We start from the raw sequence: 14,305 nt of genomic DNA on the forward strand, positions 1-14,305 counted from the left end.
GAGTTTGTAAACACCACGCTGGGAGTTATTCCCAAACTAGACTATATAAACACGCAACGCGGCCTCTAACGAGGATATAACGCTTTCATAATTTTTACATGGTATCAGAGCCAACCTTTGAAAATACATCAGCATGTCGTCCTCCGCCTCATCGTCGCAAGCTCCTTCATCGCTGCTCGGCTTGCCGATCATCAAGAAACTTTTCAAGAACAATCTTGTTCTTTGGAAAGCACAAGTGATGCCAACGATCCGTGGTGCCCAATTGGAGGGGCACCTCAATGGCGACAACACTGCACCAGCCAAGGAGATCGACATCAAGATTGCTGAGAAGACCGTCAAGAGCCCTAACCCTGACTATGCTACGTGAGTGGCTCTTGATCAGCAAGTACCGGGCTATTTGCTCACCACCATGACACAGGAGGTCATGGCACAAATCGCTACGGTGACAACTGCGGCCGAACTATGGTCAGTGGTAGGAGAAATCTACTCATCGCAGACGAGGGCGTGGTCAGTGAACATGCGTATCTCGCTGGTGACATTGAAGAAGGGTAACATGCCTGCTACTGAATTCATGAGCAAGATGAAGGCGCTTGCAGATGAGATGGCAGCCGTCGGGAAACCCCTTGGTGATGAAGAATTGGTCAGTTATATCCTTAACAGCATTGATGCAGATTATCTTCCTCTACAGACTGCTACTATTGCTAGAACTGATCCAATCGGTTACAGAGCTTCTTGCCCAGGCTTGAGCTGCTACATGGAGGCCATTGTTCATCATCTTTGTCCGTGAACTCTGCATCTCGTGGAGGATGCGGTGGCAACAATCAACGCGGCAACAATGGCCGCGAGTGCAACAATGGCCGTGGACGTGGCAATGGAGGAAGAGGCTGTTCTAACAGCCAATCTAACAATGGTGGACAAAGGAAACGCTTTCAAGGACGGTGCCACGTGTGCTACAAAGAGGGGCATAGCGCTGAGCGTTGCTGGCACTGCTTCAACGAGGACTACGTCCTTGATGAGAAGCACATCAATGCTGCAACAAACTCGTACGCCTACGGAGTCGACACAAATTGGTACACTGATTCCGGCGCCACCGACCATGTTACAAGCGACCTCGAAAAGCTCAACATCCACGACAAGTACAACGGCAACGATCAGATTCGCACCGCAAGCTGTGTAGGTATGAATATTAATCATATTGGCCATACTACTGTTCGTATCCCTAATTGCAATTTGCATTTGAATAATGTCCTTCATGTTCCTAAGGCAAACAAGAATCTAGTTTCTGTGCCCCGCCTTACGAAAGACAATCATGCCTTCATTGAGTTTCATCCTAATTTTTCTTGATTAAGGATCAAGCCACGAGGAAAACTATTTTGGAAAGTGAATGTAGAGGCGGCCTTTACCCTCTTCCTGAATCAAACAAAGAAGCCTTGAGCGCCGTCAAGCCATCTGCTACCCTGTGGCATAGTAGATTGGGTCATCTAGCTTTCCCTATCATTCAAAGAGTCATTAGTGAGAATAAACTTCCATGTTCTAGTGAGTCTAGAAAAGAGTCAGTGTGTGATGCATATCAACAAGCTAAGAGTCATCAAATTTCATATCCCACATCATCTAGTGTATCTCGAGTTCCTTTAGAACTAGTTCACTCTGATGTTTGGGGTCCTACTCCTGATTCAGTTGGGCGGAAGAAATATTATGTAAGCTTCATTGATGACTTTAGTAAGTTTACATGGATTTATCTTCTCAAGTATAAATCAAAAGTGTTTGAGAAATTTCAGGAATTCCAAACTCTTGTTGAGCGTCAATTTGATCAAAAAATCCTTGCCATGCAAACTGACTAGGGTGGAGAGTATGAAAAACTTAATTCTTTCTTTAAGCAAGTCGGCATCGCTCATCATGTTTCCTATCCGCATGCGCACCAACAAAACGGGGCTGCTGAGCGAAAGCATAGACATATTGTTAAAGTTGGTTTATCTTTGCTTGCTCATGCTTCAATGCCTCTCAAATTTTGAGATGAAGCCTTCTTAGCCGCTACTTACCTCATCAATCGCACCTCTAGTAAACTCATTCAATACTCTACTCCACTAGAAAAACTCTTTCATGAACAGCCCAACTACCCCATGCTCAGAGTCTTTGGGTGTGCCTATTGGCCAAATCTGCACCCCTATAATGCTAGAAAGTTGGAATTTCGGTCAAAAAGATATGCGTTCCTTGGGTATAGTAACCTGCACAAAGGATTTAAATGCCTTGACATGTTCATTGGCTGTGTATACATCTCAAGGGATGTTGTCTTTAATGAAGAAATTTTTCCCTTCTCGGAACTACATGCAAATGCAGGAGCACGCCAACAGACCAAAATTCTTCTCCTTCCATCCCATCTTGCTAATCCTTCTACATGCATTAGGGGTTCAACAGTGCATTCGCCTAATATGGTTAATAATCCAAACATTGTATCTGATCCAGATGGAGGTGTTCTCAGTGATTTTATGCAGGAAGAGCATGGCGCAGGTCTCAAAGCTGATCCCCCTGCTGTCCCTATGCCAAATCCAGGCGTAGCAGCTCTGGGATTAGCAGCTGCCTCTACCCCGACTGTGCTCGATGAATTCGGGGATGCCATGCCTGTGCAGTCGGATCAGCTTCCGACAGCATCTCCGACCACGTCCCCGCCTCGGTCTCCTGTGGTGCAATCACCACCCTCGAATGCACGGGGGGGATCTGCACCAGCTCCTGTCATCGAGGCCGGATCAGATGTGGTGCCTCCCATTGTGGACAATGCTGTAGAACCTGCACCACCTGGAATCTTGGGGCCGAGGACGCGAGCCCAAGCAGGGATTCACAAACCCAAACGCTATACTGATGGCACGATCAGGTATGGATATGGATGTCTTGCTACAGCAAAAGAACCTACCAATATAGATGATGCTTTTGGTAACAGCAATTGGAAACGAGCAATGGATGAAGAAATTTTAGCTTTGGAAAAGAATAAGACATGGCATCTTGTCCCTCCACAATCAAACTGAAATATAATTGACTGCAAATGGGTTTATAAAATCAAAAGGAAAGCTTATGGTACAATTGATAGGTACAAGGCTAGACTTGTTGCGAAAGGTTTCAAACAGAGATATGGGATTGATTACGAGGATACATTTAGTCCCATAGTCCAAGCTGCCACTATTCGACTTGTACTATCTATTGTAGTCTTGCAAGGGTGGAGTCTTCGACAGCTTGATATACATAATGCGTTTCTTCATGGTGTTCTTGAAGAAGAAGTGTTCATGAGACAACCTCCTTGGTATATTGAGAAAGATAAAACCAATTATGTTTGCAAACTGGATAAAGCTCTATATGGTTTGAAGTAGGCACCTAGAGCTTGATATTCTCGTCTCAGTTTGAAGCTACAAGCTCTTGGTTTCACACTGTCAAAAGGTGATATTTCTATGTTCTTCTTCAATAAAGGAGGAGTAATCATATTCTTATTGGTCTATGTTGATGACATCATTGTAGCAAGCTCATCTCAGAAGGCCACGGTAGTATTGTTGAATAATCTCAAGTCAAATTTTGCACTCAAGGATTTTGGAGAGCTACATTATTTTCTGGGTATCGAAGTTAAGAAGATCAAAGAAGGAATTATTCTAACTCAAGAGAAATATGCATCTGACCACCTCAAGCGTGTGGGTATAGTTAGTTGTAATCTGGTTAATACTCCACTATCAACTATAGAAAAGCTCTCGGCTCATGAAGGAGATATGCTTGGTCCTGCAGATGCTACGCAATATCGAAGTATAGTTGGTGCTTTGCAATATTTGACCTTGACGCATTCTGATATTTCGTTCGCTGTTAATAAAGTGTGTCAGTATTTGCATATGCCTACAACTCTCCATCGGACGGCTGTAAAAAGGATCCTAAGATACTTGAGGTACATGATCAATACAGGACTTAAAATCCAAAGATCAGTCTCTGCACTTGTGAGCTCATTCTCGGATGTGGATTGGGCTGGATATTCTTATGACAGGCGATCCACTGGAGGTTTTGCAATATTCTTTAGTTCTAACTTGATATCTTGGAGAGCAAGAAAGCAAGCTACAATTTCCAGGTCGAGTACTGAAGCTGAGTATAAATCTATGGCCAATGCCACCGCAGAAATTATGTGGTTGCAAACTTTGTTGAAAGAGCTGGGAGTCAAAGCTCCCAAACTGCACGGCTATGGTGTGATAACCTGGGTGCTACATACCTATCGGCCAACCCTGTGTTTCATGCAAGAACTAAACACATTGAGGTTGTTTTTCACTTTGTAAGAGAAAGAGTTGCACAGGGTCTGCTGCAAATTCAGTTTGTGTTGACATATGATTAGGTAGCTGACGAATTCACCAAATCGCTTCCTACGCGGTAGTTAGAGGAATTCAAGAACAATCTCAACTTAGGAAAGTTGTGATTGAGGAGGAGTATTAAAGATAAAGCTTGAGCGTGAAGTTGTAATTGAGTTCTCTCTGTCTGTAACAAACCTTTGTTGTAGTTGTTGTAGATAATCTGGATGTCTAGAGTCCTTGTATGTATGAAATAGGATTGGCAAAGGTTGTTACGTAAGAGTTTGTAAACACCACGCCGGGAGTTATTCCCGGACTATATAAACACGCAACGCAGACTCTAATGAGGATATAATGCTTCCATAATTTTTACACTCTCACCTTCACTTGCTTTAGTCCAGGCTCCACTAGATAGCGACCCACCCTTCTAGCATCCTTGATGCTGTGGGGCACCCAGTCCCACGACCCTCCGGCTCCGTGCATGGCTCCATCCTTTGCCGACGCGGTCAAACTCGCCGGCAGCCATCACCCAGGCAACTGCTATACATGGGCAAGGCTGGCGCACTGAAGGGGAGGGTGACCTGAGCAGCGAGGCAGCAGGTCTTGGGGAAGGAAGGATAACTTTGGGAAAGAAAGAAGAGTGAATTGGTTTTGGGAGGAGGGTCCTGGAAAAGCTCTTGATGCAGGGGGCTCAAAACCAAAATTTTGACGACGGCGCGTGGTGAAGACGCAGGATGGGAAATTGTTTCCCTACAGTTTACTACCACTTCTAGGGAACCTCCTGGTTCTTCCCTAGAAACTAACCAAAAACTGTTGGGGATGTTTTCTTCCCCTAGGACTTTTTAATTTGGTCATAGGGATATAAAATTTCCCTTGTACTGATTAGTTCATCCTAGGGAAGGCCTAAAACCGTAGGGGACTTTGCATTTTCATATGTTGATGGAGCAACAAGGATCAAGATTTCCATATAGGTTTTAGTCTTTGGACAATTATATCTTGTATCATGTATAGATCCTATAGAAAATGTTACCTTTTCTTCTCTCTTTGTTAATTTTATTGATACCATAATGTCTATGATATCTACGACTCGAGTAGTGGTTTGGTGCAAGCTGGCATACAGGTACGATGCACCACCATTGCTATCATTGGAGAGAGAAAGAGAGGAGCAGATGCCAGTCCTCCTACACCTAGAGGATTGTGATGGCAACACGTGGAGGAGGGTTGAGTGAGGTTGGAACCATTTAGTTTCTTTGGAAAAAAAACATAGGACCAAGAAAAGGACAATGGAGGTTAACTTGTGGCATAATCCAACAGCCTAGAGACTGGTGACATTGAGCAATGAGGATCAATATTTCCTTCTAGATTTAGATCTTCATAAATTTATATCTTGTTCTATATATGGATCCTATAGAAGGTATAACTTTCCATTATTCTCTTTGTTAATTTTATTGGTACCATATTTCTAGGATATCTAGGACTCCAGTAGTAGTTTTGTGGGAGGTGGCTTATGGTGTGTGAGCACCACTATCGTTCTTGAGAGTAGGAGCGGGTGATAGCAGTCCTCACTACAAAAAATCTATTAATCCATGATGAATTTTCGATGACATTTTAATTTTTCATCACGGATCTGCTAATGGCCCATCTGGGCTCAAATTTGGGCCCAAATTCTGTGACAAACCTGCACTAACCATCATAGAGTGAAAATAAAAATCGTCACGGATTTGATATCATCATTAACCACACTTGTGATAGAGAGAAATACAAAATTGCCAGCATGGGCCCACTAGTCAACCTAAGGTACTGGGTTTACATATGCATCCAAGGTGCTACATAATATTTTGTTCAAACTGAAATTCAGTTTTCTTATCTTTCTCAATTTCTATTGCATAGAAAAATACTGTTATTATTTTTTCTGAAAAAACCATTTTTTGGCCCCTCAACATTGCGCTGGGCTTTAGCCCAGTTCCTCCCGTGGTGGTTACTGGCCAAGTGGCCATTCACTGAAAAAAAGTGGTGATGAAAAAACTCAGCAAACCGAAAAAATTAAGAAAAAAATAACAAAGATAGAGAGATGAGTCGCAGATACCTTACCATTTCACCATGTGTTTGTTTGTGTTAGCTATTGGTAATAGTTCTATTTATATGAGTCAGCCTGGTATTTCTGACGCTAAAAAGGAAAAAAAAGCGCTGGGTAGACTCAAACCTGAGACTTGGCTCTTCGTATGAGAAACCAACATTAGCTCCAAAAGTCTACATAAGAATAAAAATGAGAGGGGGAGGAGTCGAAAGCTTACCTCCAAGAGATGCCAGCAGTGTCTTACCGCTGGGCTACATCTGCACCTCTGGCTGATTTAGACGTTATAAATTATTTATATTAATAGAAACGTGATAGAGCTGACCCCAGATCAAAAGAGCGACTGACTTACCACCGCAACAACAGCCAAGTTGTGATAACTTTCGGCATTGAAACTTATTTGTACACATTTGCACGTCATCAATTGCCATGTAATCTAACACATCATCTGCTATGTCATCAATGCTATCCACATCATCTCCACGTCATCACTCATCAGTCCTCATCCACATCCTCCTCCATGTTAGCTATGAGTGATATGGCAATCGAATCCGTGATGTTTAATTTGGTCGCAGATGATGGGTTTAGGTTGGGCCGCACGGGCATAGGACCATTCTATGATGGTTTAAAAACATCATGGATTACATTAATATGTAGTGATTTTGTAAAAAACATCATGCGGTGTAATATGTGACGCTCAATACATGATGAAATTTGAGATCGTCATAGATACTGTTTTATGAGTGATCTATGACGAAATTTAATCGTCATGGATTAACAGATTTTTTTGTAGTGCCTACACCTAGGGCCACTCTAGTAATAGGTGGAGGGTGGGTAGAGCTGGATTGGAACCTCATAATTTATTTTGGAAAATAACAGAGGATAAAGAAAAAGTGGATGGAAAATCATGTTCTTTCCCGAAGGATATATTGACATGGAGCAATGAGGATCAATATTCCCATCCAGGTTTCAATCTTCATCTATTTATATTCGTATTACATATTGTTGTCGGTCAAAACCCGCCGGCGGGCAGCGACAGGCAACACGAGGAGCCGGGAGGCTTCCGGGACGGCTGGTGGGCCCCGGTCCCTCGGTCAACGGCCCAGTGATCTGGCGCGCGCCCTGGCTGAGAATCGCTAGGCGTGCCACCTGATCCTACACCCGATTAGGAAGGTATGACGTGTCAAACTCCTGCGTGCACAGACATGTGTAAAGGTTAACCCGAGCCGTAATCGGCTCATTATCTCCTCCCCGGCATCGGCTGTGAAGAGCCGATTGCGTCAATACCGGATCGGATCTTTGGAACAGGCAATATAGAAACTGGTACGTATATATATATATATATTTAAATAAAACTTGCTTCATAAATAACAATCTAATCCAATCCACAACAACTAAGCCCTCACTACACGATCGGAACATCCTACACGTAATTGAGCCTAACAGATACACAAAAGCATCGACAAAACGATCTAAACAGAGAGCAAGAGAACAACTGAAAGCCGATCCCCAAACAACCTCTATTCAAGCAAAAGCCGATACAGAGCATACTATCGGATCATTCAACTCGTTTGCAAGGCCTAATCGTGCACATATTGAACCAAGCTTCTAAATGCATAGAAACCAGCCATAACAGATTGGATCTACTGACAACTACGAAACAAGATAAACAAACATACTCACGAACGGGTACGATGATCAGACATGTGAGAGCAACACATAAAGCACAATGAAAGCACCAAAAGAAAAGATTACTCAACGCATGCTAGGATAAATAACGCTACTCGCCATCTACAAGGCTTCAGCACGAGCAACGTATAAGCGAACGAGCAAGGGTGACGCTACCCCGATCACGCAAGACGTGATCGGGGTCGCGTGGCGCTTACCCGATGAAGAACCCTAAAACAGGGGTGGCGATACGCCAAGAGTTGATGATGATTGATTCTGTTTCTTGTTTATTCACGGTACATATTTATAGTCCGTAGACTTGTTCTCTTTAACTAACCCTAACCTAACACGACACAAATCTTAACTGCTTATTCCTAATTTACGCGGCCTTATGGCCTCCATCTTGCACACGGGCCCAATTCGCAAGCCTTGTCACGACTGCCTTCTAAGCCCATCTTGCTCAATAGCCCACCTCTGGCCTGGTCAAAATATGGCGATAACACATGCCCCCTGGTTTCGGTAATGGTAATTCCGAAATCATCACTGCCTTGACCCTTCGTCTTCCGATTCGTACAACCGTGCCCTTTCGACTTCCGATGGACGTGACTGCTCTGCATCGGCCTCCTAGGGAACCGTTACGGTGCCGATTCATTTCATCCACTCGTTGGCTTTATAAACTTGTTTCCAACACCTTCTTCAACCACTTTCTCTCACGACCATCGTCGACTCCTTCCCCCTTCCTTTGCCATGACCTCTTCTTCCTCTGCTTCCTCCGTTATCTCTTACGAGTCCGAAACAACACGAGAACCCACTCCAGAATATAACCCAATCGCCGCTTATGAGGTCCGTGCTCCCCTGCATTGGGACGCAGTGGAGTGGGACTTCTATTACCAGTCTGAAGACGACGAATCTCTGACTGACGACGAGGATCTCGCGCTCCTCCTCGGAGCCGAGCTGGAGGAAGAAGAAGATGATGCCCTTTGGGGAGAAGACCTTTCTCTCTCAGAGGAAGAATCCGATTCCCTCTCCTCCGAAGAAGATCCGATGGCAGGTAGTTTTCTCTTTGACAGGTCATCGGATGACACTTCCGATAGCCGCGGAGGAACCGACGATAATGACAGCTTCACCAGTGGCAGTGACGGGAACGACGCTGACGATGATGGCCGCGACAGTAGCAGCAGCGGCGGCGCCAGCATCGCTCCACCGTCCAAGCGCCGCAAAGCCTCTGATGTGCACTGGTGGTAGATTGTAGTACCCCTGTTAGGTTATCTCCAGGAGTAGTTAGCTCCTCTTTTGTTCTTACTGCCCTGCTATGAATGCAATCTGCTTTTGTATTAACCCCTCTTATTATGCACAACAACTTATTCAAGAGCCGATGGCATCGCATCGGCCTTAGGGTATACCACCCCGGATTTGAAACCGCTCTTCAATTTACTTTACCTTCTGCCAGTCAATCCAGCGCAATCCTCTGTAGGCCGATTCCGATCCCCTTTTTGCTCGCAAACCCTAGCCGCAAGATCTCCCCTAGTCCTTGAGACACACACTCGATCTTGCGCCACCAACCCTAGATTCATTCTCCAAGGTTTCGATCCAAGTTTTCCGATGGCAGGATCTTCGCGTACCGCCGCCGCCGCCTTTGGTCTGAAGGTAAACTCCGACCCCTATTAATCTAACACAGCGTCCGCACATTTTTTTACCGTGCAGTTAAATGACTTTTCCCCCGGCAATCTTGATTTTTTTTGGGGTTTTTCAGGCTTCCGATATCTTCTTGCCACATCCTTCTTCCCCCGATTCCTTTTGCCTTGGACCTCGCTCCTATGAGAAACCCGTAGATCTGATCTCGTGTGAGGCCAACCGGATCCCCTTTGTGAGCCAGGATGTAGACCTAGAATTTTGGTCGGATAGCCTCCGCGCCTGGCCAAACCCTCCTGAAGGCTGGATGGCTTGGTATAATAGGGTAGCGAACACCTACCAGCCCTTATGGGAATCAATTGGAATAGCCGATGCCCTATCTTTATCACTCTCCCCTCTTGAGAAAGATGAAAACCTTCTGAAGACCATCGGCTATTTCTGGTCTGATGCCTTGAATTGTTTCCTTTTCGGGCATAGCCCATTAGCACCAACACTGTTAGATGTTGTGATGATTACTGGCCTAAACATATCTTCAGCCTGCCCTTCTGCTTACAGCCTCCATGTGGTCCCTTACAAATTATCTTCAAAAACTGAATGCACTAACTGGAGCACATACCTGAGCCAACACCAGAAAAGCAAAGGCCCTGTATCGGAAAAGGAGCATACGGCCTTTCTGAACCTGTGGCTTGAACACTTCCTCTTCTGTGGTCCTTCCCTTGCCCCGACCAAAAACTATCTTTCCTTGGCTTATGAACTGGCCAAGGGTCAACCCGTTGGCCTCGGCAGACTATTTCTAGGGGAACTCTACCGTTATCTTCATCTGATGACTTCCAGCCTCCTTACCCAGAAGAAAATTAGAACTGGTGGCCCATGGTGGTTCATTCAGTTGTGGGCTCGTCTTTACTTCCACAATTCTGATCCTGATTTCCCTTCCTTGGTCGGTAATTCCTTTCCTGATCTGAGTGGGAGACAAATTAGATGCACTAGCTTCGGGCAGGCCCTATACGGTCTCCCTGGCGGGAAGTTGAATCCTCCAGATGCTTCCCGTTGGTTCAAAATTTTCTACAAAGGCCTTGATAACCCAGACTTCCTTCCTTATGCCGACTCCGAGCTCTTTGAGAACCCAGCTACCTTCTGTTTGGCTGATATTGCCGATGATGCTGACACCAGGCATCTTTATTCCATCATGGTTCGGCCCTGCCTTCTCCCAGTTGGCATGAGCACCTCTAACCGGATTCTTAAACCTGGTTATGAGTTTTACCAGCCGGTCGTAGCAGCCCGGCAATTTGGCCTTGCGCAGGTGCCTCCCCACTTCCTTCTCCACCTGCTAACATCCAGCAGGGTGGATCTTCCCGACGCTTTGACCGCCCAGAGGTGCTACAGTCTGTTCACAGACCTTCCCCTGTCTGTTCCTGCCAACTTTACCTTCACCTCCTCGGCCGTCGACTTTGATGGATGGTGGACGATGTGGAAAACTCATGTTTTCCGCAGAGCTCTGGGTCCGATGCTTCAACAGATCGACCCTGAATATGACATCCCCGATGGAGAGGTACCCCCTTTTTGGACTAGCATTCTTTCTTTAAATTGTGTTGGATCCCTCCTGAATTCATCTTACTACTGCAGCAAGAAGATGGCCCAGAGCCAATAAACGAGGATGGATCGCTTTTTTGCTTCCGGGCAGTCGCTCCCGTGGTTCTTTTTGGCAGGAATGCACCCCCTCCCTCAAAGAGTATAATGCAGATCCAGCCGAGCACCGCCAAGTTGACCCCCAAGCGGAAACGGCTTTCTGAGGCTGCTGCCCCCCGTGTCTGCGCTAAGACGAGGAAGACCCTTGTCAGAAAGGTCCGGAAGGAGACCGCGCCGTCTTCTCCTAATCCACCATCTCCAGTCGCCAACCAGGTTTGGCCCCTTTTCCCGCTTCGCAATCGGGTTTTGTTCATCTCCCTTTTAATGACATTCTCTTTTCCTGCAGCCTGCTGTTGTAGAAGTCTCCAGCGGGGAGGAGCCCCCATATCAGAAAGGTTCATCTGTGGAGACGCCGGAGGACGTGGACGTACCCATCAGGGCCCTGATCACCCTTTGCAATCCTGGTGTGACAGACTCGGAAGGCCCTTCTGCATCGGCTGCTGCCCCGACTGCTTCGCTAGGTCTGCAGGTCGTCGACTCCTGTCTGGAAGGACCCTCCCCTGCCTCGGCTATTGCTGATTCCCCTGCACGAGAGGTACGCCCAACGGAGCCGATCGCCGTTTCGTCGGCTGTTGCTTCTGTAAAGCCGACTGCTGCTCCATCGGCTGTCGCTCCTCCCTCTGGAGGTGCAATCCATGCGGCCTCTACCGCCACCGCTCATTCCTCGGAAGGGACACCCTCCCGGGAGCCGATCACCCCTTCGTTGGCCATCGCTGCTTCCTTCTCGAGACAGGTACATCTTCTCTTTGTAGCTATTTTGGTCTTTTTCGTAATGCCTGTCTCACTCTCTTCTCCTTCAGAACCTGGATCTTTCAGAGCTCCTTGCGTTTGACCCTGCCACGATTGGGTCAACCATACTGGAGGCCGATGATTCTTCCTCAGGCCCAACCAGTGCTGCCGATCAACTTTTCCGTGTGAAGGATCTTCTGTCGGGCCCTATCTCCGCTTTGATCCAGGATTCCAGTGCAATCAAGTAGATCCTCGACGAGGTTAGCTCCCAGCTCCCTGTCAGCCTCCAGGTCAAGCTTTTGCCAGCAGGGTACCTTTCTTCCTTTCAAGCGAAAGTAGCAGAGGCTCGCCGCAGGATCGAGACCCGGCGTTCCCAATCGCTCTTAAGGACCATTATCGCCGAAATGTGTCAGTCGATCAACAAGAAGAAAGCCGCACTCGACGCCAAGATCGATACATCTGCTTCCGCCCGTCGGCTCCACCTCTTGGAGAAAGAATTGGAAGACCTTGAAGCTAGGGTCCAGGCCACCAAACAGCGCATCCAAGAGGAGAAGAATCTCATCGCGGGTTCCAAGCAGGAGGCAGAAATCCTGACCACTGAACTGAAGACGGACTTGGCCCAGCTGAACAGCTTGAACAAACAGGTGGTGCCGGGGGCAGACGAAGAGGACGAAGCAGTGCTTGATGAGGTTGACCGCATCCGTCTTGATGCTATCGCCGCTATCGACGCCTTCCTTCTGCAGCCCTGTCCGAGATAAACTTTGTGTTTGTGTGGTAAACCTGTGGTGTTTTTATGTAGCGAACCTAAAGTCGATGGTGGCACATCGGCTGTTTGGTAACCTGTGACGCCTGATTACCATAAGCACAATTCTAGAGCCGGTGGCACCGCATCGGCTGTTCTAACCTGATCGGGTCGATCAATACTTATTGTTCTTTCTTCGTCTCCTATACTGCCAACGCCGATCCTCGTCGACTCGGCTTTTGCCCCCCTACTTAGCTTACTGGTTGCATCGGCTTGTGGCCTGATGGGTATCATCGGCTTCATTGTTCATTAGCCCACATACTTGGGAAGTACCTCTTAAGGTGTTGGCCATTGACTGCTACTGGGAACTTAACGCCGTCCAATTCTTCAAGCATGTACGCATTCCCTGGTAGGACCTGGTCGACCCTGTACGGCCCGTGCCAATTTGGAGACCATTTGCCATAAGCCGCGTCTTTAGTTCCCAATGGCAATACTGCTTCCCAAACCAAATCTCCCACCTGAAACTCCTTCGGCTTAACCTTTTTATTATATGCACGGGCCACTTTAGCCTTATTTTCCTTGATTTTCTCTAGTGACCATAGCCTGAGTTCCGTGAGATCTTCCACATTGTCGCTCATCAGGGTAGCATACTCTTCAGCGGACAAATCATTCTGGAATTCTACACGCCTTGATCCGGCCGTAACCTCCCACGGCAACACGGCCTCCTGCCCATAGACCAAGTGGTAAGGAGAAGTTTTTGTCGCTCCGTGACATGATATGTGGTACGCCCAAAGTGCTTCTGATAGGACCTCGTGCCAACGTCTAGGGTACTCATCAATCTTCCTTTTGATCAACTTGATAAGACTCTGGTTGGACGCTTCGGCCTGTCCATTTGCCTGAGCATAATATGGAGATGATCTAATCAGCTTGATTCCCATATCAGCAGCAAACTTCTTGAATTCTTCTGAAATGAAAACCGAGCCACCATCCGTTGTAATAGTCTGTGGAATTCCGAATCTGTGAATGACGTGCTCTTTGACAAACTGAATAACGTCCCTGGACGTCACTGACTTCATCGGAACCGCTTCCACCCATTTGGTAAAATAATCTGTGATAGCTAGGATGAACTGGTGACCCTTGCTAGATGGGGGATTAATTTTGCCGATCATGTCCATACCCCAGCCTCTGAACGGCCATGGTTTAATGATGGGGTTCATAACGGACGCTGGTACCATCTGGATTTTTCCAAACCTCTGACATGCCTGACACCCTTTATAGTATTTAAAACAATCTTCAAGCATGGTGGGCCAGTAATATCCTGATCGCCTAATTAGCCATTTCATTTTGTGTGCCGATTGATGGGTCCCACACGTTCCTTCATGAACTTCATGCAGGAGCCGATTGGACTCAACTGGCCCCAAACACTTAAGCAGTAACCCCTCTAAGGTCCTGTAGAACATATCATCCCCT

General features: G+C 46.6%; 1 pseudogene; it reads left to right on the plus strand.

Annotated features, from left to right (window-relative positions):
- The first annotated feature begins 619 nt into the window (after nucleotides 1–619).
- On the plus strand, nucleotides 620–748 carry LOC112879131 (annotated as a pseudogene).
- Nucleotides 749–14,305: the final 13,557 nt, after the last annotated feature.

The sequence above is a fragment of the Panicum hallii genome, chromosome 1 (genome assembly GCF_002211085.1).
Source record: "Panicum hallii strain FIL2 chromosome 1, PHallii_v3.1, whole genome shotgun sequence".
Classification (NCBI taxonomy): Eukaryota; Viridiplantae; Streptophyta; class Magnoliopsida; order Poales; family Poaceae; genus Panicum; species Panicum hallii.